We start from the raw sequence: 21,615 nt of genomic DNA, 5'->3' as shown, positions 1-21,615 counted from the left end.
TCCTTACTATGTAGCCCAGGCTGGACCTGAAGTACAGATCCTATTGCCTCTGCCTCCCAATCCCAGAATCCTAGGTACATACCACCATGCCCTGTAGGAAAAGAATGTATAAAGTGTGATAATACATAGTAGGTTGGTAGGAAATAATTCCCTCTCACACTGTTGAGACTAGATGATTTTCAGAAGACAATCTGGCTCTTGTTAGGATTTATCTTATATATGGGATTAGAGAAACGCAGATGGGCACAGGGATGTTTATCACGGTGGTACCTACAACAACAACAGCAACAGCAAAGAATAGAAATAGTTTAAGAGTTTAAGCGGAGATCTTTTAAAAAGATGTAGCTGGACTCCCTGTACCTATTCAGCCATTCCTTTAACCTTTAATTTATTGTTATTAGTGTGTATACATATGGGCATGAGAGGATACATGCATGCCACATGTGTGGAGATCAGAGGACAACTTGCAGATTTTGCCTCTCTCCTCCCAGGATCAAACTCAGTCATCAGGCTTGGTGGCCAGGGCCTTTGCCAGGTGACCCATCTCCTCCACCCCCTTCAGCAGACCTAGGAGTATAGTTTAATGGGAGAGCACTCAGGGCCTTGAGTTCAGTTGCTAGTCCAAAGAATAAGGAGATACCAGCTGGGCATGGTGGTCTACACTTTTAATCCCAGCACTTGGAGACAGAGGCAGGGGGATCTCTGTGAGTTCGAGGCCAGCCTGGTGTACAGGGTGAGTTCCAGGACAGCCAAGGCTATACAAGAAATCCTGTCTCCAAAAACCAAAACCAAAAACCCCAAAAACAAAATGAGAGAGAGAGAGAGAGAAGAAAAGAGTTTGATTTCTCTATGCTAACATACAAAGGTCTCCAAATGGGTGAAAAGAAAAAAGCACAATGCGGTGTGCGTATATATGGCACACCTCGTGAGAACAACTAAAGGAGACGAACATCAAAAATGTGTAGTTTTAGCAATCCTGAGGACATTCCTAGTCTATCCACAAGAAAATGTGAGTGGCCCGGCCTGGCTGGGAAGCTGGTTCAACTGGCAAAGTGCTTGCTGAGCAAGCAGGAGGACCTGAATTCTATCCCTGACACCCATACAAAAAGCCAGGAGCAAAGCGGGAAGCAGGTGGCCCATGCCTTTAATCCCAGCACTACAGAAGCAGAGGCAGGCGGATCGCTGTGAGTTCGAGGCCAGCTTGGTCTACAGAGCGAGTTTTGGGTCAGTCAGGGCTACACAGAGAAATCCTATCTTGAGAGGTGAAAAAAAGCCAGGAGTGGTGGCCCACACTGTAATCCCAGCTCTAGGAAAGCAGAGGCAGGTCAGGCTGTGAAGCTCACTGGCCAACCAGCCTGACCTAGTTAGTAAGCTACAGGTTTCAGGGAGAGACTCTGCCTCAAAAAACCAAATAAAACAAGATAGATAGCTCCTGAGGGATGGCACCTGAGGCTGACCTCTGACCTCCACATGCGCACTGTATAAGCACACAAAGAGAGTGTTGTTAATGATTTGTATTAGTGAAAAAGACTGGATGTTTTTGTTTTGTGTTTTGAAACAGGATTTCTCTGTGTGGCTTTGACTGTCCTGGACTCACTCTGTAGACCAGGCTGGCCTCCAATTCAGAGATTCGCCTGCCTCTGCCTCCCTGAAGGCGTGCACCACCACACCCGGTTTGGTGGTGGTGGTAGTTGTTAGGAATTTTGGAGAAGGGGTCTTACTTTGTCACCTAGCATGGCCTAGAGCTCACCTGGGACAACCTTAGACTTCTGCAGCCCTCCTGCTCCACAGCCCTCGTACTAGGATTACAGATAGGAGCCACCCTGTGCAACTCAACAATCTGGAGTTTTTGATACCCCGGTCCATTCCACCCCCCACCTCCTCACCTCTACCCCCCACACCCCCAACCCCCCATACCCCACACCCCCGCAATCCCAGCACTGGGGCTGGAAGATCTTCAGACCAACTGAGACTACACAGTGAGACCCTGTTTCAAAAAACAAAAAACAAAATAAGTGAAGTTAAAAACTAACTTTATCCCTCAAAGACTGTAGTAGCCAATTAGCTTTATTGACGTTTCCCCTACTTCAGGGTTCCCTAAGGCTTGAGGGCTCAATCCCCACAGAGACCTGAGGCCTTTCAAGCCTCCTGAAGGAAAGGCACTGGCCTGTTTTTGTCGTTACTCTTGGCTACCACAAGGTGTCACTCTCTGACGCCCCTGCACGTTCTCTCCAGGAGGATTTTGGACATTGGCCAGTGAGAGTCCACTTCATACCAACCGCCAGAGTCCCCATCCTGATCCAGACAACTTTCATTCCCAGAGGTTTTCAATCCACAATTAGGATTTCATTAATTTGTCATTTTCGTTTCGTTTTGTTTCGAGACAGTGTTTCTCTGTGTAGCCCGGGCTGTCCTGGACTCGCTTTGTAGACCAGGCTGGCCTCGGACTCAAATATCTGCCTGCCTTTGCCTCCCCAGTGCTGGGATTAAAAGCCTGAGCCTCCACTGCGCTGGCTAATTTGGCATTTTTGCTGTTCCAAGGAGATAGAAAGTTCACCAACTCTCAAAGCTGACTTAATCTTTTCTGAGACAGGATCTCAAATAGCAGGTTGGTCTGGAACCTGGCTATGTAGCCAAGGATGGCCTTGAACTGTTGTTCTTCCCACAAAGTAGGATGGCAGGTATGGGCCACCATCCCTGTGAGCCCCAAAGCAACCTTCTGCTTTATTTTTTTGAGTTGAGGCAGTCTGTAGCCCAGGCTAGCCTCTAGTTTATAGTGATCCTCTTGTCTGTCAAGGGCTACAGTTACTAGTCTGTGCCACCAGACTCAGTGGCATGTCTATATTTCTAGTCTGGTGTTGGGTACCCCATCTTGCCTTAGCCCTCACACAAAAGCTTGGTTACTGTCCTCCTCTTTCCCTGATGGTATCTTCAGGGGGAGTGGCCCTCCCCAACAGCTACTTCTGTTGATTTCCCTGGGGGGACTAGAACCACTTAGGAGTCAGTCTCAGGAGATCTGATTCTTTTCTTCTGCCATTCCAGTAGAACAGTAAAAATACAACTCGCAAGTTTTATATCTCAGCTATAAATAGCTAAATGGGACATACATTTTTATGTGGCCATAAATATCACATAGAAGAGTCCATATCCTGATTTGATTTATTCATTTCTGGTTTCAGTGTTCAGGCAAATGAGCCGAGTTTAATGTAAATGCTAAGCATACATTTAACCATTGAACAATTGAACAACACCCGACTCCTGTTTCCGTTGTGTGTGTGTGACTATGTGTGTGTGTCTGTGTAGGTCAGAGGTAGATGTCAGGCATCTTCAATTGCTTTCCTTAAAAAAAAAAAATCATGGCCTCTTAATGAACCAGGAGCAAGCCAATTTGGCTTAATTGGCTTGCCAGCGAGCCCCAAGGATCCTCCTCTGTCTGTCTCCCCAACACTGGAATTAAGTCTCTGTTGCCCGCAGATTTGTTTGTTTGTTTGTTTGTTTTTGTTTTTTGAGACAGGGTTTCTCTGTGTAGCCTTGGCTGTCCTGGACTCACTCTGTAGACCAGGCTGGCCTCGAACTCACAGAGATCTGCCTGCCTCTGCCTCCCAAGTGCTGAGATTAAAGGCGCGCACCACCATGCCAAGCCTTTTTTTTTTTTTTGGTTTATAGGCAACAAAATACATAGATTGTACATGTACAATTGAAGAATTTTAATAAGTAATGTAATTTTTTTAATGGGGTTTTTTTTGTTTGGTTTTTTTGTTTTTTTTTTTTTGTTGTTGTTGTTGTTTTTCAAGACAGGGTTTCTCTGTGTAGCCTTGGCTGTCCTGGACTCTCTTTGTAGACCAGGCTGGCCTTGAATTTACATTGATCCTCCTGCCTCTGCCTCCCGAGTACTGGGATTAAAGGCATGCGCCACCACACCCGGCAATTATTGGTATTTTGAGACAAAAAAAAAAAAAAAAAAATTGACTATGTAGCCCAGGCTAGGCTGAAACTCCGTGTAGTTCAGGCTAGCTTCATACCTACAACTGATACTCTTGTCTCAGCTTCCCAAGTGCTGAAATTAGAGGTAAACACTACCATGTCTAAGAATATATGTATTTAGGCTTTTCCCCCCAAATGTGCATTTACTTATTTACTCTCTTGTTAGTTTAGGTCCATGTGGGTACAGCATGAAACAGATTCTGTGTCCAATAGCCTGTGCAGGGAGATTGCTTCAGAATTTTACGCTAAGCATACCATTGATTCTATGGGCCTGAATTATTTTGGTTTTGTTTGGTCTGTTTCTCAGAGTCACTTTTGTTTGTTTGTTTTCAAGGCAGGGTTTCTCTGTGTAGCCTTGGCTGTCCTGGGCTCACTTTGTAGACCAGCTGGCCTCGAACTCACATCAATTCATCTGCCTCTGCCTCCTGAGTGCTGGGATTATAGACATGCACCCAGCCACCTTTTATTGTTGTTTTGAGACAGGGTTTCTCTGTGTAATAGCCCTGGCTGTCCTGGAACTCTCTTTGTAGACCAGGCTAGCCTCAAAATCACAGAGATCCACCTGCTTCTGCCTCCAGTGTGCTGGGATTACAGGCGTGTGGCACTGTACCCTGCCACGTTTTTGTTTTTGTTTTTGTTTTTTTTTTTTAAAGATTTCTTTATTATGTATACAATGCTCTGCCTGCATGTACACCTTCAGGCTAGAAGAGGGCACCAGATCTCAATATAGATGGTTGTGAGCCATCATGTGTCTTCTGGGAATTGAAATCAGGACCTTTGGAAGAGCAGCCAGAGTTCTCAACCTCTTAGCCATCTCTCCGGCCCAGGATTGTTGTTTTTTGAGAGAGTCTCACTAGGTAGTCCCAGTTAGCCTGGCACTCAGTGTGTAGACCAGGCTCGCCTCAAAGTCACAGAGAAACACCTGCCTCTCCGAGGCTAGAAAGAAGCCTCCATCTTTAATGACCAAGGCTCACTCTGTGCTGTTTTTGCTTTGTGCACATAAGCACATCTCTTGACCATTTACAATTCAGTTTTATCTTGGGCGCGAACACAATAGTAGCTGAGACGGCCAGCAGGAGTCTGGGTTTCAGGCCAGCCTCAGGAGCATTGTCTCACATGGAATCAAATGAACAGGTTAAAAAAAAAAAAAAAAAAGCAGGAAAGAAGGGGTTCAGCAGATGGCTTAGTCAGTCAAAGTTCTTACCATCAAGCCTGAGGACCCGAGCTGGGATTCAGCACCCGTGCAAAAAGCTAGATCACGTGTAGTCCCAGCATGGAGACAGGACAGGAGGACTCCTGGGGTCCCCCCCAGCCCCCCCCCCCCCAAACCGTGTCCGTTGGTCCGTCGCCGCCCCCCCCCCCCCCGCGCGCCCTGTCCCCACCACCTCCCCCACCCCACCCCGGCTCCAGCCCGTCCCCTTCACACTTAGCCTCTTTTAGGGGAGCCAGTGAGCAGTTGGAGGAATCCCAGTGTTCAGGCATAAAGTTCCAAACTGACAATCAGATGTTTGTGAAAGTAATTTTGTAGTGCCATGGAAACTCTTCCGCACATAGTAGGAGGTCTCTGGGAGCAAGAGGCAGGAAAAGAACCTACCTTTGGCTGGGCAGCCCAAGGCGCGGATTCCTGTAGTTTACCTCCCATGCAGTTCCTCCCTCTCCTCCTCACTCCCCAGGCCAGGCAGCTGGGAGGAAAGACAGAGGATGGAACCAGATGGAGCACTTTGTGCTGGTCACACCTCTCTGTCTGAGTGCACAGCACACGCCAAGCAGCCTGAAAGCGGCACAGGTAGACGGTGGGGAATCCTCTGCTTGGAGAATGAGATTGGTGGATTGGAACGTGAACTGGGGAAATCGGGCCTACTAAGTAAGAGCGAGGCTGAAGAGCAGACCTTGGAGTCCAGACTGATAGGAAGTGGTGGTGACAAGCAAAGAGACTGTCCCGGCACTGTGAGGGAAGGAGAGAGCTAGAATAAGGCTGGAGGGGGCTGAAATGAAAGCACTTCCTGGTGTGGTTGGGCCTCCAAAGGCATGAGGAGCTGAGGATGTGAAGGGCCCAGGACCTTAGGTGACAGAAATAGAACAAACAAGTTATCAAGGCACCAAGGAGGAGGGCAAGACACCAGAGCCCAGGAGCCAGGGTCCAAAACCACCACAAAGCTGGCAGAGTAAGGCAGGAGCAGGCTTCTGTAAGGCCTAAGAGTTTGAGGTAATTCAGTGACACACAGGGAAGATTTAAATATTTTCTTTTCTTGAGCTTTATTTATCATATATACACAGTGTTTTGCCTGCACATACACCAGAAGAGGGCACCAGTTCTCATTATAGATGGTTGTGAGCCACCATGTGGTTGCTGGGAATTGAACTCAGAACCTCTAGAGGAGCAGTCAGTGTGCTTAACCTCGGAGCCATCTCTCCAGCCCCTAATTTTTTTTTTCTTTTAATTTAAAAACTTATATGTCTCAAAGAAAGATTTAGAACTGCTAGCCATTTCTTTGATCTATGTGGCCATAGTGACTAAATACATTTTTGTCTTTTATCATCATTTTCTTTCTTTAAAGTTTTTGTTTTTGTTTTTAGGCAGAGTTTCTCGGTGTAGCCTTAGCTATCCTAGACTCCTTTTGTAGACTAGGCTGGCCTTGAACTCACAGCAATCCACCTACCTCTGCCTCCCAAGTGCTGGGATTAAAGGTGTGAGCCACCACGCCCGGCTCTTTAAAGTTTTTAGTTTTACTCTGAGCAAAGTGAGGCTGGGCTGAGTTGAGAACTTTGGTACATGAGCATTTGCTCATAAGCCAACTGGGCAACAAGTACATTATGTAAAAGTAAAGTTTAGCAGCAGAGCATGGTTGCACACACCTTTAATCCCAGCACTTTGGGGAGGCAGAGGCAGAGGCAGGCTGATCTGTGTGGGTTCAAGGCCAGCCTGGTCTATAAAGTGAGTCCAGGACAACCAAGGCTACACAAGAGAGACTCTGTCCCTGAGGGGGCGGGGGTGGAAGTAAAATTTAGCCATATGTAGACAGCTTTTTTTCCCCCGAGACAGGGTTTCTCTGTGTCCTGGACTCACTCATTTTGTAGACTAGGCTGGCCTGGAAGTCACAATGATCCACCCATTTTCATAGGTTTTAAGATGTTTAGAGTACTCAAATTTATCAAATAGTAAGTATTTATCAGGTCTTAATATATGATCACAATATTTAAATTTGACTCTGTATAGTCCCTTATTTATTTATTTATTTATTTATTTATTTTGGTTTTTTTTTTTTCGAGACAGGGTTTCTCTGTGTAGCCTTGACTGTCCTGGACTCACTTTGTAGTCCAGACTGGCCTCCGAACCCACAGCGATCCGCCTGCCTCTGCCTCCCAAGTGCGGGGATTAAAGGCATGCGCCACCACGCCCGGCTAAGTCCCTAATTTTTTAAAGCAGGATTTCTTTGTTTTGTTTTGTTTGTTTGTTTTTGAGACAGGGTTTCTCTGTGTAACAGCCTTGGCTGTCCTGGACTCTCTTTGTAGACCATGCTGGTCTTGAACTCACAGAAATCCACCTGCCTCTGCCTGGAAGCAGGGTTTCTAGATAAGACCCTAAGCTCCCCAATATTGTTACTGTTGTGGTTAATTTAGAAGTATTGCCTAACAAATAGTTATTATTAGCCCTATAATTATTAATGTGGTGGTAATTTCTTTCTTTTTAAGATTTATTTATTTATTAAGTATACAGTGTTGTACTGCATGCCAGAAGAGAGACCCAGATCTCATTATAGATGGCTATGAGCTACCATGTGGTTGCTGGGAATTGAACTCAGGACCTTTGAAAGAGTAGGCAGTGGTCTTAACCTCTGAACCATCTCTCCAGCCCCAAGGTGGTAATTTTGAACCTGCTAGCAATCAATAAAAACACAGACACCTGTTATGTTTTAAAATAGCCTTGGTTCACCTGGGGCAGGGCAGATATTAATCCCCTAAACTGCCTCTCATATCTCCCTGCCAAAATCCCATGCCATCTGTTTCTAATAATTCCTATATAATCCCAAATACTTGCTAATGCTCTTCATCTGGGCCAACTCCTCCATCCACACCCTCCATGTGCTTCTTACTCCACCTAGCCCATGGCGGCCTTCCTCCTCCTCCTCTTCCTGTCTCTTCCTCCCCATTCCACCCCCACCCCCAGATCTTCTTCCAGTCTCTGACTCTTCCTTTTCCCAAGAACCTCTCTGTCCCCAAAAGCCTGGGAACCTTAGCCACACCTATTCCATTTGCCCTGCCCTGATGTGTTGGCTTTTTGTTGGTCAAACAGAAACAAGGTTTTAGGCAAGGTAAAACAGTGAGTCTGCTCACTTGGGCAGACCAGACCAACCCCCAACAAGTCTCAGTAGCGGCTTGTTCCTAGACCAGCCGTTCTCTGCTCCAGGATCGTATATAGTTATGTAGTGACACATGGCATTTTTGTAAGACCCAATCCCCTCTCCCCACCTCCTGTAAGCATTCTGGCAGATATAAAGATTCTAAAGACACACTTGTCTCTCCATCTCACTTTGAGACTTTTGAAAGAATTGGCCCTAAGGATAATGGAGTTCCCTAGGAATCTCATATTGGGAAAAGGAAAAGGTGCTAGCCAGAGAAACTTGTCTTTCTGAAAGAGATTTCAAACAATTCTGGCGGCTTGTCAAACCGCCTTACAGAATGAGACTAAAACCCAGTGAGTCACTCTGGCTGTAACTGTATCTTTTTTTTTTTAACTATATTTTTTTTGGGGGGGAGGGGGATGGTTCATGACAAGGTTTTTCTCCTGGAACCCTCTCTGTAGACCAGGCTGGCCTCGAACTCAGAGACCATCCACCTCTGTCTCCTGAGTGCTGGGATTAAAGGCTGTGCCACCATCGCCCAGCCTATGTCATGGGTTTTAACACACTGTGGCCATTTCCATTCTCTTTTCAAATTCATATCTTTTATGTGCTAAAATAATTTTCTGGCATGCTCAATTAAAATATGAGCCCTCATGTGTACACAAGTACACATAAGCACATAAGGAATAAACAATATGGTTTTTAAAAAGGGGGGTCCATAATAAGGAAAAACAGTTGGAAAATCCCATCTCTATTTTGATTATAGGAACTTCTTAGAATTAACTCAACAGTATATTGCTTCTTATGGGGAAATCAGTATTTTAAATGTTTGCTAAGGTCAAGTCCAGGCTGTGAAACAGACGTTCTTTCATGTGCTCGCAGTGAGTCATAGCTTAGAGTCAGGCAGAATTGAAGGTTAAAGATTAACAGCTCATCAGCCGCAGCCCGGACCGAAGAAGTGGAGCCCAGCGCCTGCACAGAACCCGGGCTGGGACTCAGTCGGCTCCAGTTTAGACCTGGCAGGTCAGGATCCTCCTGGGCGTTTGTTTGCTAGGTCATTCTGCCCCTAAGCAGGTAATATAAGCACTCTACCAAGTAATATCCTTAGCATGGCGCTACTCTCATTTTAAAAATGTGAGTATTGAATCAGTGCTACAGCTTCGTGTCTACTTTAGTACTTTCCACAATCTAAAAGGGGCTCTAAGTCCCCTATCCTGGTTACATCATCTGGGTTTTATTGTTCCGAGTTCCCCAACTCAGTAGCCCTGGAGATTGATTTTGAACCATTCCCTCTGACTAAAGTAAACGAGTCTTTGTTCATGTACTGCTGTTGGCCAAACATGGCTCCACATCTTTTTTTTTTTTTTTTTTTTTTTTCCCCCTTTGGTTTTTTGAGACAAGATTTCTCTGTTATCTTGGCTGTCCTGGACTCACTTTGTAGACCAGGCTGGCCTCGAACTCACAGAGATCCACCTGCCTCTGCCTCCCAAGTGCTGGGATTAAAGGCGTGTGCCGCCACAACTGGCTAGCCCCTTATGTCTTTAATAAGCCCAGTACTCTGGAAGTGGAAGCCAAAGGATTTCTGTGAGTTCAAGGCCTGCATGGTCCACATAATGGCCAGGCTAGCAGGGGCCACATAGTGAGACTCTGCTTCAAACAACAACAAAACCAGGATATTCTTTCCTTAGGGCCCACCACCGTCAGGAGTACTTTCTCAGTTTCCCCTAATGACTCTCTATATGCACACTCACAAAACCAAAACCAGACAGACAACCAGGGTCAGAGGGGGTATGGCTCAGTGGATAAAGCACTTGTCATGCAAAAATGTGGCTGAGGTTCCAATCCAGGGAACCCACGTGAGAGCCTCAAAAGCATGGTAGCCTTCTGGAGTCCCAGCTCTTAGGTGGTGGAGCTAGGAGTCCCTTAGGGTAAGCTTTCTAGCTGGAGAAGCTGGACTTGAGGAGACCCAGGATCAGCGAGAGGGCCGGCCTCCACAGAGAACAATTGAGGAAGGTACCAGCTGTAAACCAGGCCTGTGGCCAAACAGGTGTGTCCACAGAAATCCAAACACACATATACACATACACATGCCAAGAAAAAGAAGAAGGAAATTATTGAAAGTAAAAGTGGCCAACCAAGCTGGGCATGGTGGTGCATGCCTTTAATCCCAGCACTTGGGAGGCAGAGGCAGGCAGATCTTTGAGTTCAAGGCCAGCCTGGTCTACAAAGTGAGTCCAGCGGGCCTGCAGAGATGGCTCAGAGGTTAAGAACACTGTCTGCTCTTCCAGAGGTCCTGAGTTCAGCAACCACACGGTGGCTCACAACCATCAGATAATGGGATCTGATGCCATCTTCTGGCATGTATCTGTCCATGCAGATAGAGCACTCATATACATAAAAATAATAAATATTTAAAATAAAGCAAATCCAGGACAGCCAAGGATAAACAGAAAAACCCTGTTTCAAAAACAAACAAAAAATGGCCAACCAAGACTGGAGGCACTTGCGTAAGCACAAAAAGCCTTGGGTTTGATCCTGAACAGTGAGGGGGAAATAATAAGAATAAATAAATGTGTCTGAGGGACTAGCAGTGGCGGTGGCGGTGGCGGTGGCGGTGCTGATGCACACCTTCCACTCCTAGCACTTGTGGAGGCAGAGGCTGGCAGATCCAGCATGGTCTACAAAGCTAGTTCCAGGGCAGCCAAGGCTACATAAAGCAGCCCTGTCTTGAAAAGAAGAGGAGGAGGAGAAGAAGAGGAGAAAAATGCTTGAGGTTTCATTGTTTTTAAGGAAGCACACCTGGCAATTTGCTCTGAGGCTGCAGGGTCTTTATTCCTCTCCCTCACAGGGAAAACTTGACCCTTCTGGGAGTCCCTGGTTCTGTCACTATTTCTCTAAGCAAGAACCACACCGCCGCCATGCCCATCTCCAGCAACTTTCGCCTTCTTCCCCCAGGGCGTGGTCCTCCTGGCAGTGCCACCGTCTGTGACAGGTTGTAAAAGGAATGCTCTTCCTCAGGTTCCAGCTTGTATACTGTCACCCGCCAGAGCTGCGTGTGGCCTCTGTTCTCATTTGCTCCCAATGGGATGGCAGAAGGAAGCAGCCAGGCAGCAGACTGCCCTGAAGTAGGGTGTCTTTCTGCTCCCCAAGCTTCCAAAATCCCCCTCTTTACTAATCTCACTTTTTTTTTTCCCAAACTGCATCTGTTGTTTACAACTGAACACAACGCGGTGTGGTATAGGACCCAGCACAGTGGAAGACCTTGACTGCAGGACCCGCCACTCCTCCAGAGGATGAGCAGGGATATTTCTGACCCCATAGCCATCAAGGACAAGCCACTTGTCAGCCTCTGTTATGTTCAAATTCATCTGCGCTAAACTTGGTGATGCCTCCCTTCTTTGAGATGTGGATCATCTGTGGCCAGGGAACTTGAACTTGGAAGGGCCTGGGTCACGTGTTCCTCACTCTGCACCTTGGTGAGGATGGGCGTGATGACTTGGCCAATATGAACTCTGGCCACTATGGCCAGGGGCTTCCACCAAAAAACAAAAACAAACAAACAAAAAAACCACCACTCCATTCAGAATGCCAGTCTGGAGCCTGTCAGCCGTACACAGGACAACATCTTGTTGATGCAGATGGTGTGAAGAGGGAATGGCCCCTCTCCAAGACAAAACCTATTTCCCCCCATAGATCTTCACAGTGTATTTGTCAGCTCAAATGTGGGTGGCGGCCTCCGGGGCGGTCACACTCGACTGACAGCACGTGGCTATGTAAAAAGAATTAATCAACTTTTGACTTCTTCAGTCCCAAGTCAAAGACCCGCAGCAGCTCGGCACTGGGAACGCCACCGCCCTGGCAGAAGGTGAGATTTGTATCCTGCCTGTCCTTGTGAAATCCGTAAACCAAGTCCCCCAAGTCTTCAGTTCAGAGGACTGTGACGGGAACAGAGCACGCGCCCCATAGCCCCTGCTACTCTACTCTGCTCCTTAAACAACTCAAAACAAAACAGAAATCCCTTAGAGGTGCACGCCTGTTATCTCAGCAAGAAAACAGAGGCAGGGTTGGAAGTCCCAGGTCAGCATGGTTTACACTGAGGAACCCAAAAACCCACACGACATATATGGAGTTTTGGTGGTGGTGGTTTGGTTTGGTTTTTTTTAATGTGTGGATATGGATGCATATGCCAGTTTGTGGAGGACCAAGGACCTCAAGTGCCATCTTCAGGAAGTGGTCTAATCTCCTTTGAGACAAGGTGGGGGATGGGGGAGTGCGGGGGAGTGGCCGCGCTACAAACCGGCTCCACTGTGCCCTGGATTTTCAAGTGGGTTCTGAATCACACTCAGATTGAGCCATCTGAGCCACCTTCTGAGCCCTGAGATTTCGATTCTGATTGGCCCGAGCGGTCTTTTTTGTTTCTTGTGTTTCAAGACTGTGATGTCCGCAGAATCTCCTGTAGCTCAGACTGGCCTCCAAAGCGCAATTCAGCAGAAGATGACTTTTAGCTTCTGATCCTCCTGCCTCAGCTTCCCAAGGGCTGGGATTCCAGGCTTGCTCCATGGCGCTCTATACAACCTTTTTTTTTTTTTTTTTTTTTTTTTAATTACAGGGACTTTCAACCATCCTAATGCTGTTAATACAGTTCCTCGTGTTGTTGTGACCCCAACACAGTTTTGTTGCTACTGCATAACGGCAATTTTGCTACTTTTACTAATCATAATGTAAATATCTCTTTTCCGATGGTCTCAGGTGACCCCTGTGAAAAGGTCATCGAACTCCCAAGGGGTCCCGGCCCACAGCTTGAAAACAGTTGTTCTAGGGCCTGGTGTGGTGACGCATGCCTGTAATCCCAGCACTCCAGAGGCAGAGGCTGGCGGATCACAGTGAGTTCGAGGCCAGCCTGGTCTACAAAGTGAGTCCAGGACAGCCAAGGCTACACAGAGAAACCCTGTCTCAAACCACGCCCCCACTTCACCTCACCTCCAGAGAGGGAGAGACTTGGAGTTCAAGGGCAGGAAAGGAAATTGATTTTCAGCTCTTGGCAGGTGGTGGTAGGAAGCACTATAGAAATCCACCCTCCCTCCCAAGCAGAGCATCCCTAACACTGTAATCTGTGACTCAGCTCCCCTCGGCCTCCTCCGCTTCCTCCTCCTCCTCCCTGGCCCCCAGGATCTTACACTTCTGAGCCCAAGGAAAATCACTATCTGGAGCACCTGAGTCTAAGTACCACCAAGGCTCTGAAGAACACCTCCTGCCAACCCCAACCCCCATCCTCCTCCTCCTCCTTGTGTGTGTGGTATATGAATGTGTGTGTGTGTGTGTCTGCTCCTGTGAGTGCCTATGAGGTTGACATTTGGATGTCTTCCTCAATCACTCTTCTTCCTCCTCCCCTCCTCCTCCTCCTTCTTCTTGATTTATTTATAATGTATACAATGCCTGCATGTACTCCTGCACTCCAGAAAAGGGCACCAGATCTCATTATAGATGGTTGTGAGCCACCATGTGGTTGCTGGGAATTGCACTCAGGACCTTTGGAAGAACAGCCACTGCTCCTAACCTCTGAGCCATCTCTCCAGCCCCTACTTTATTATTATTATTTTTTATAGTTATTTATTATTATGTATACAGTGTTCTGCCTACATATACATCCGCAGACCAGAAGAGGGCATGAAATCACATTAGAGATGGTTGTGAGCCACCATGTGGTTGCTGGGAATTGAACTCAGGACCTCTGGAAGAGCAGTCAGTGCTCTTAACCATCTCACCAGTCCCCTATTATTATTACTTTTTTAAATACAGGGTTTCTCTGTGTAGCCTTGGCTGTCCTGGACTCACTCTGTAGACCAGTCTGGCCTCCAACTCACAAAAATCTGCCAGTCTCTGCTTCCCAAATGTTGGGATCAGAGGCATGCGCCACCACACCCGGCTCTGATACCTTTTCTTTAAAAAAAAATGTATTCCCGAGAAGAGACTTGATACCCTATGAGCATATACAGGGGGAGGTAATCCCCCTCAGGAACAGTCATAGGGGAGGGAGGAAAGAATGGGAGGACACAAGGGATGGGATAACCATTGAGATGTAACAAGAATAAATTAATAATAAAAAATTTAAAAAAATGTATTCACTTTTCAAAAGTATTATTATTTTGGGTTTTTGAGACAAGGTTTCTCTGTGTAGCCATGGCTGTCCTGGACTCAAACTCATAGGGATCCTCCTGCCTCTAACTCCGGAGTGCTGGGATTAAAGGCGCGTGCCACCGTGCCCAGCCTAAATTTATTCACTTTTACTGTGTGTGTGTCACATGTATACATGAGCCTTTGGAGACCAGAGGAGAGCATCAGATCCCCTGGACCTGGAATTATAGGCACTTATGAGCTGCCTCTATGGGTACTGGGACTTTAACTCAGGACCTCTAGAGGAGCAGTAAATGCTCTTAACCACTGAGCCATCTCTTTAGCCCTATCATCACCATTACCTTTTCTTTCTTTTTTTTTTTTTTTAAGATTTATTTATTATTATGTATATAGTGTTCTGCCTAAATGTACACTTGTAGGTCAGAAGAAGACACCAGATCGCATTACTGATGGTTGAGCCACCATGTGGTTGCTGGGAATTGAACTCAGGACCTCAGGAAGAGCAGTCAGTGCTCTTAACCTCTGAGCCATCTCTCCAGCCCAATATTTTTCATTTTTTTATTTGTGTATGGGGTGTGTATACATGTGTATGTGAGTGTGCTTGTCCGTGTGTGTGCCAATGCAGGCCGGAGACTCAGAGATCAGTGTCAGGGTCTTTATTGCTTGACACCTTTTTTTCCCCCGAAATAGGGTCTCACTATGTAGGACACTTTAAAAAATATTTCTTTTAATTTACCTTTATTTTATGTGCATCAGTGTTTTGCCTACATTTATGTCTATGTGAGAGTGTCAGATCTTGGAGTAGGGACAGTTTTGAAATGCCATGTGGGTGCTGGGATTTGAACTCAGGTTCTGTGGAAGAGCAGTCAGTGCCCTTAATTCTAAGTCATCTCTCTCCAGCACACCCTTCCCCTTTTTTAAAAGGATGCAGAAATAAAGAATTGAGACACAAGAAAGAATTAGCTCAACAAGTAATGAATCTACAAGAATTAGGGAACTGAAGACATGGCTCAAAGGTTAAGAGCATTGACTGCTTTTCCAGAGGTCCTGAGTTCAATTCCCAGCAACCACACGGTGGCTCACAACCATCTATAATGTGATCTGATGCCCTCTTCTGGCCTGTAGATGTACAAGCAGGTAGAGCACTGTATACATAATAATAAATAAGTAAATCTGTGCTCGCTTCAGCAGCACATATACAAAAATTGGAACGATACAGAGATTAGCATGGCCCCTGCGCAAGGATGACACGCAAATTCGTGAGGCATTCCATATTTTTCAGAGGAAGGATAGCAGGTTACCAAGAAGAGACTTGATACCCTATGAGCATATACAGGGGGAGGAAATCCCCCTCAAGAACAGTCATAGGGGAGGGGAATAAGGGGAAAATGGGAGAGAGGAAAGAATGGGAGGATACAAGGGACGGGATAACCATTGAGATGTAACAAGAATAAATTAATAAGAAATTTTTAAAAAATAAACTTTTTTTTTTTTTTGAGACAGGTTTTCTCTGTGTAGCCTTGGCTGTCCTGGACTTACTCTGTAGACCAGGCTGGCCTTGAACTCACAGTGATCTCCTGCCTCTGGGATTAAAGGCATGTGCCACCACATTTGTTTAAATAAAAAAATCTTTTCTTTTTTTTAAATAAAAAAAATCTTAAAAAAAAAAAAAAAAAAAGAATTAGGACTGGGGGGATCCCCACCTGGATTTTTTTTTTTTTTTTTTTTTTTTTTAGCTAAGCATGGTGGTGTGGTGCACACCTTTTGTAAGTTCAAGGCTAGCTAGCCTTGTCTACAAAGTGAGTTCAGGACAACCAAGGCTACACAGAGAAACCCTGTCTTGAAAGACCAAAAAAAAGATAGTCATTCCACACCTATCTTATTTGTTGTGGAAAATGCAGGTGAAAAGAGTGGAAACTTTTCTAGAAATTGAATTATTCATGAAATCTGACTCATTTGTACAAATAATGGAAATTTTTTTCCCCTCAAAAAGCTAATGTAGGAGCCATGTGGTGTCGGTAGCAGTAGTGGTGCACAGCTTTACTCCTGGCACTCCTCGGGAGCAGAGGCAGACAGATCTCTGTGAGTTCGAGGCCAGCCTGGTTTACAAAGTGAGTCTGGGACAACCAGGGCTCTGTCACACAGAGAAACCCTGTCTCAGGGGGGGAAAAAAAGTATGGTAAGAGGCTTTAGTAATGTGTGCGGTATGGGAAAAGCCTCAGAGTTGTGACCTCATCACTCCTCACAGGACACACACGGGAGAGAGGCCCTGCCAGCGCCGCAGCTGTGAGGAGAAGTTCAGCGACAGCTCCACACTTGTAACACATCAGAGAGCCCACACCAGCGAGAGACCCTCTGAGTGCCCAAAATGTGGGGAGGCTTTTGGGCAGAGGCCGCATCTCATAATGCATCAAAGAACGCACACAGGAGAGAAGCCCTACACCTGCCTGGAATGTCAAAATCTTTAGTTGGAGCTCAGATTTCGTTACCCACTGGAGGGTATGCTTGGGAGATGAAGTCTTACCACTGTGAGGACAGTTTTAGCCAGAGATAAGACTTGATCAAGCACCGAAGAACCCACACTGGAGAAAGGCCTTTTGAGTGTCCAGCATGCAGGAATGACTTCAGGAACAGTTTTCACTTTGTGGCTCACATGAATATAACACACAGGAGTAAGACCTCTCAGTTGTCTCAGATGTCACAAAAGTTTCAGTCGGAGCTAGGCGGTGGTGGCACACACCTTTAATCCCAGCACTTGGAAGGCAGAGGCTGGCGGATCTCTGTCAGGACCAGATCTGTTCTGTCTTTCTATTCTGTGTTGTAGTGAACAGGATGATTTTATTTTATTTTTTTAAGATTTATTTATTATTATGTATACAGTGCCAGAAGAGGGCATCAGATCACATTATAAATGGTCGTGAGGCACCGCACCATGTGGTTGCTGGGAACTGAACTCAGGACCTTTGGAAGAGCAGGCGGCACTCTTAACCACTAAGCCATCTCTCCAGCCCCATGAACAGGATAACTTACAGTGTCCCAATAGTGTTGTAAACACAAAAGACATTTCTTCACAGGGCATAACAGAGTCCTCATGCTTGGATACTAAAATAGAAGTGAGACAATGGGCTTGCCAGTAGTGGCGCACGCCTTTAATCCTAGCACTCAGGGGGCAGAGGCAGGTGGACCCCTGTGAGTTTGAGGCCAGTGTAGTTTACAAAGGGAGTCCAGAACAGCTAAGGGAAACCCTCTCTCAAAAAATACAAGAACCAAACCAAAGCAACCAACCAAACCAAACAAACAAACAAATAAATGAGAGAATGGTATGGCGGCCTACTGACCACACATAAACTAGCTGGTGTGCCTTGATACAGAGTAGATAGTGGTGTTGAAAATTAGCATCTAAGGTCTGGCTATCAGGGCAGTTTAACTTATCTAATTTAGACACGAGGGAAGCAGGAGGCTCCGGAGTTCAAGTTCATCCTAATCTATATAGTGAGTTCAAGGCAGCCTGGCCTCCATGAGACTCTTCCTTTTTAAAAAAAGTGGTGGTGTTTTTTTTTTTTTTTAAGATTTATTTATTTATTATACAGTGTTCTGCCTCCATGTACACGTACACACTAGAAGAGGGCACCAGATCACATTATAAATGGTTGTGAGCCACCATGTGGTTGCTGGGAATTGAACTCAGGACCTTTGGAAGAGCAGGCGGCGCTCCTAAACTCTGAGCCATCTCTCCAGCCCAATTTTATTTATATATATATATATATATAAAGCTTACCATGGTCAGGGTCATGGGTTTGATCACCACACTGTACACAAAAGTCAGGTGGTTCAGGACTTGAATCCCAGTTACTTAGGAAGCTGAGACATGAGGATCAACACAAGGGCTTCTGGGGCAGTTTGGTGGGACTCTGTCTCAAAATGAAAACACTGGGCTGGAGAGATAGATGGCTCAGAGGCTAAGAGCACTGACTGCTCTTCCAAGGGTCATGAGTTCAATTCCCAGCAACCACATGTTGGTGCACAACCATCTATAACAAGATCTGTATCCATAATAAATAAATAAATCTTTTTTAAAAAAATGAAAACACTAAGGGGCTGAAGAGATGGTTCTGTGCCTAAGAGGACCCATGTGGCAGCCATATCCACCTGTAATTCCAGTCCCTGGATTCCGGTGCCCTCTTCTGGGAATCAAGCATGCACGTTGTATGTAGACATTCATGCCGACAACACATTTGTACATAGCATAATTTATTTTGTTTTGTTTTCAGAGACAGAGTTTCTCTAGGTAATAGCCCTAGCTGTCCTAGAACTCTCTTTGTAGACCAGGCTGGCCTCAAACTCACAGAGATCCGCCTGCCTCTGCCTCCTGAGTGCTGGGATTAAAGGCCTGCACCACCATGCCCGGCATATAATAGTGTAATTTAAAAATGAAAAAGAAAATATTAAGGCCCAAACAAAAACCAGCTAGCTAGAGAGATGGCCAAGACATCCAAAGCACATACTGCTCTATCTGGAGGACCTGAGTGTTTTCCAGCAGCCATACTGCCTGTAACTCCAGCTCCAAGGCACCCGATGCCCTGCACCCATGGTCACATACCCACACACATACATAAGTGAAAACTCAAAACAAAGCCAACACTGGGAGCTGTACATGATGACACCAGCCAAGTTTCACAGTGAGATGTTCTCCCTCCCTCCCTTCTCTCCCCCTCTCCTCCCCCCTCTCACACACAGGCTGGGGATATAGCTCAGTAACGGAGTACCCATTTAATATGTGAAATGGGTCTAGGTTCAGCCTGCAATACCATAAAAAACGAATACCAAAAAACCCCTAGTGCAGTGTCTGGCCCTTCAAACATCCTCAGTACACGCTTAGCTTTTGTTGTTTCGATGTGGCTGTGTGAGAGAGAGCAGCTTGTAGGGCTGAGTCTCCTTCCACCTTTATGTAGGTTCTGGGGATTGAACTCAGGTCTCCAGGCTGTGTTACCTCAGTCCCCGTCGCCGTTTTCTTCCCTCTCTTTACTTTCTTGCTAAGCTTGGTTGGTTTGTTTCCCAGACTCATTGTGTCTGAGTTCAGAACTTGCAAGAAAGCAGTAACAGATTTCATAAAATGGAAACTCTCTCCCAGTGAATTGCTGTTCAGGCATTAGTCACCAACTGTCTCATCGCATGACAAGGCAAAATTAGCCCAGTGGGTGTCTGTGGTTATAGACGCTGAAAGCACCTCCACCCTCTGCACGGAGCTTCTGCTGTAAGCTTTGGCCTTTCTTGTGTGTGTGTGTGTGTGTGTGTGTGTGTGTGTGTGTGTGTGTGTGTGTAAAAGTGAAAACCTTTTACTTACTGAGCTTGGAGCGTATGACTTGCTCAGGCCCCAGGGATCCTTGTATGTTTCTGACGCCCAGTGCTGGGATTACTAATGTGTCTGAATCTTTGTTTGGTTTTGTTTTGTTTGTTGGGTTTTTTGAGAGAGGGTTTCTCTGTGTAGACTTGGCTGTCCTGGACTCACAGCAATCCACCTGCCTCTGCCTCCCTGTGCTGAGATTAAAGGCGTATGCGACCATACCTGGCTTTTTTTTGCTTTTTTAAAGATTTATTTATTATTTATACAGTATTCTGCCCACAAGTGTGACTGCCCACCACAAGAAGACACCAGATCTCATTACATAAAGGTGGTTGTGAGCCACCATGTGGTTGCTGGGAATTGAACTCGGGACCTTCGGAAGAGCAGACAGTGCTCTTAACCTCTGAGCCATCTATCCAGCCCCCTTTTTTTGGTTTTTGAAACAGGGTTTCTCTTGTAGTCCTGGCTGTCCTGGACTCACTTTGTAGACCAGGCCGTCTTTGAACTCATAGAGATCTGCCTACTTCTGCCTCCTGAGTGCTGGGATTACAGGTGTGCACCACTGCACCCCACTATGAGTCTGACTTATTTCTGAACATGTGTTGAGTATTGAACTCTGGTTCTGCTTTTGAGTCAACTACAGCCCCCACACACCCGTACTTCTGGGCGTGGTGGTGCACGCCATTAATCCTAGCACTGGGGAGGCAGAGGCAGGTGGTTGGCTGTGAGTTTGAGGCCAGCCTAGTCTACAAAGTGAGTCTAGAACAGCCAAGGCTACACAGAGAAACCTTGTTTCAACCCCTCCCCCCCAAAAAAACCACAAAAACCAACCAACCAAACAAACAAACAAAAAAGGCCACCCAGCTAGGTAGCCAAGAATAATTGTGACCTCCTGATCCTCTGGCCTCTCCAGCTCTTCTGCGTTCACCTTTCCTGTCCCTCTGTGCCTCAGTACCCCTGCAATTTTCCTTTTTTGGTCACAATAAGCCTATTGTGTACCTTGAAGTCTTCTTGGTGCTGTTCTCTCTCTTTCTGCCCAGAACGTTCCTCACCGGGTCTTTACATAGCCTATTTTCAGGCAGATTTTGCCTAAACTCTCCTCCTTACCAAGACTTTTCCTGGCAGCCACATCTGGGTTTCACCTCTTCCCCCAACATCTTTTCTGTTCACTGAAGTTCTTATACTTATTGCAGTTTCCTGTTTGCTTTTGATAAATCCCATGAAAGGAAAAATCCATTTATCTTTTTCATGCTGTCATAATAAATGCTAAAGAAAGGCTTGTAAGGCCGGGGCATGGTGCCGCATGCCTTTAATCCCAGTACTTGGGAGACAGAGGAAGGTGGATCTTTGTGAGTTCAAGGCCAGCCTGGTCTACAAAGTGAGTGCAGGACAGCCAGGGCTACACAGAGAAACCCTGTCTGGAAACACTGAAAGAAAAAAAAAAAAAAACAAAAGAAATAAGCCAGACGTGGTGGCACACGCCTTTAATCCCAGCACTCGGGAGGCAGAGGCAGGTGGGTCTCTGTGAGTTCGAGGCCAGCCTGGTCTACTAAACGAGTCCAGGACAGTCAAAGCTACACAGAGAAACCCTGTCTCAAAAGACCAAAAGAAAAAATAAATAAATAGAACAGTATCAAGTGAGATGAAGCTGGAAAGGAGCAAGGATCACTCCTTAAGGCAGAGCCACCACTGCCCAGCTTTAAAGTTTATTGTTGTTCTTGGTCTCATATATTCCAGGCTAGTCTCAAACTCACTAAATAACCCAGGACGACCTTAACTCCTAAACCTACTGCTTCGACTTCCCAAGTA

At 46.2% G+C, this 21,615-nt stretch overlaps 1 non-coding gene across 1 annotated transcript; it reads left to right on the top strand.

Moving 5' to 3' along the window:
• Positions 1-15,637: 15,637 nt before the first annotated feature.
• LOC127192563 (U6 spliceosomal RNA) lies at positions 15,638-15,741 on the top strand. The gene has a single exon (XR_007831029.1). It is a non-coding gene; the product is annotated as a U6 spliceosomal RNA (small nuclear RNA).
• Positions 15,742-21,615: the final 5,874 nt, after the last annotated feature.

The sequence above is a fragment of the Acomys russatus genome, chromosome 7, assembly GCF_903995435.1.
Source record: "Acomys russatus chromosome 7, mAcoRus1.1, whole genome shotgun sequence".
NCBI classification, from domain to species: domain Eukaryota; kingdom Metazoa; phylum Chordata; class Mammalia; order Rodentia; family Muridae; genus Acomys; species Acomys russatus.
Note: the sequence above shows the minus strand (reverse complement) of the source record. Positions and strands in the feature narration are given on the sequence as shown.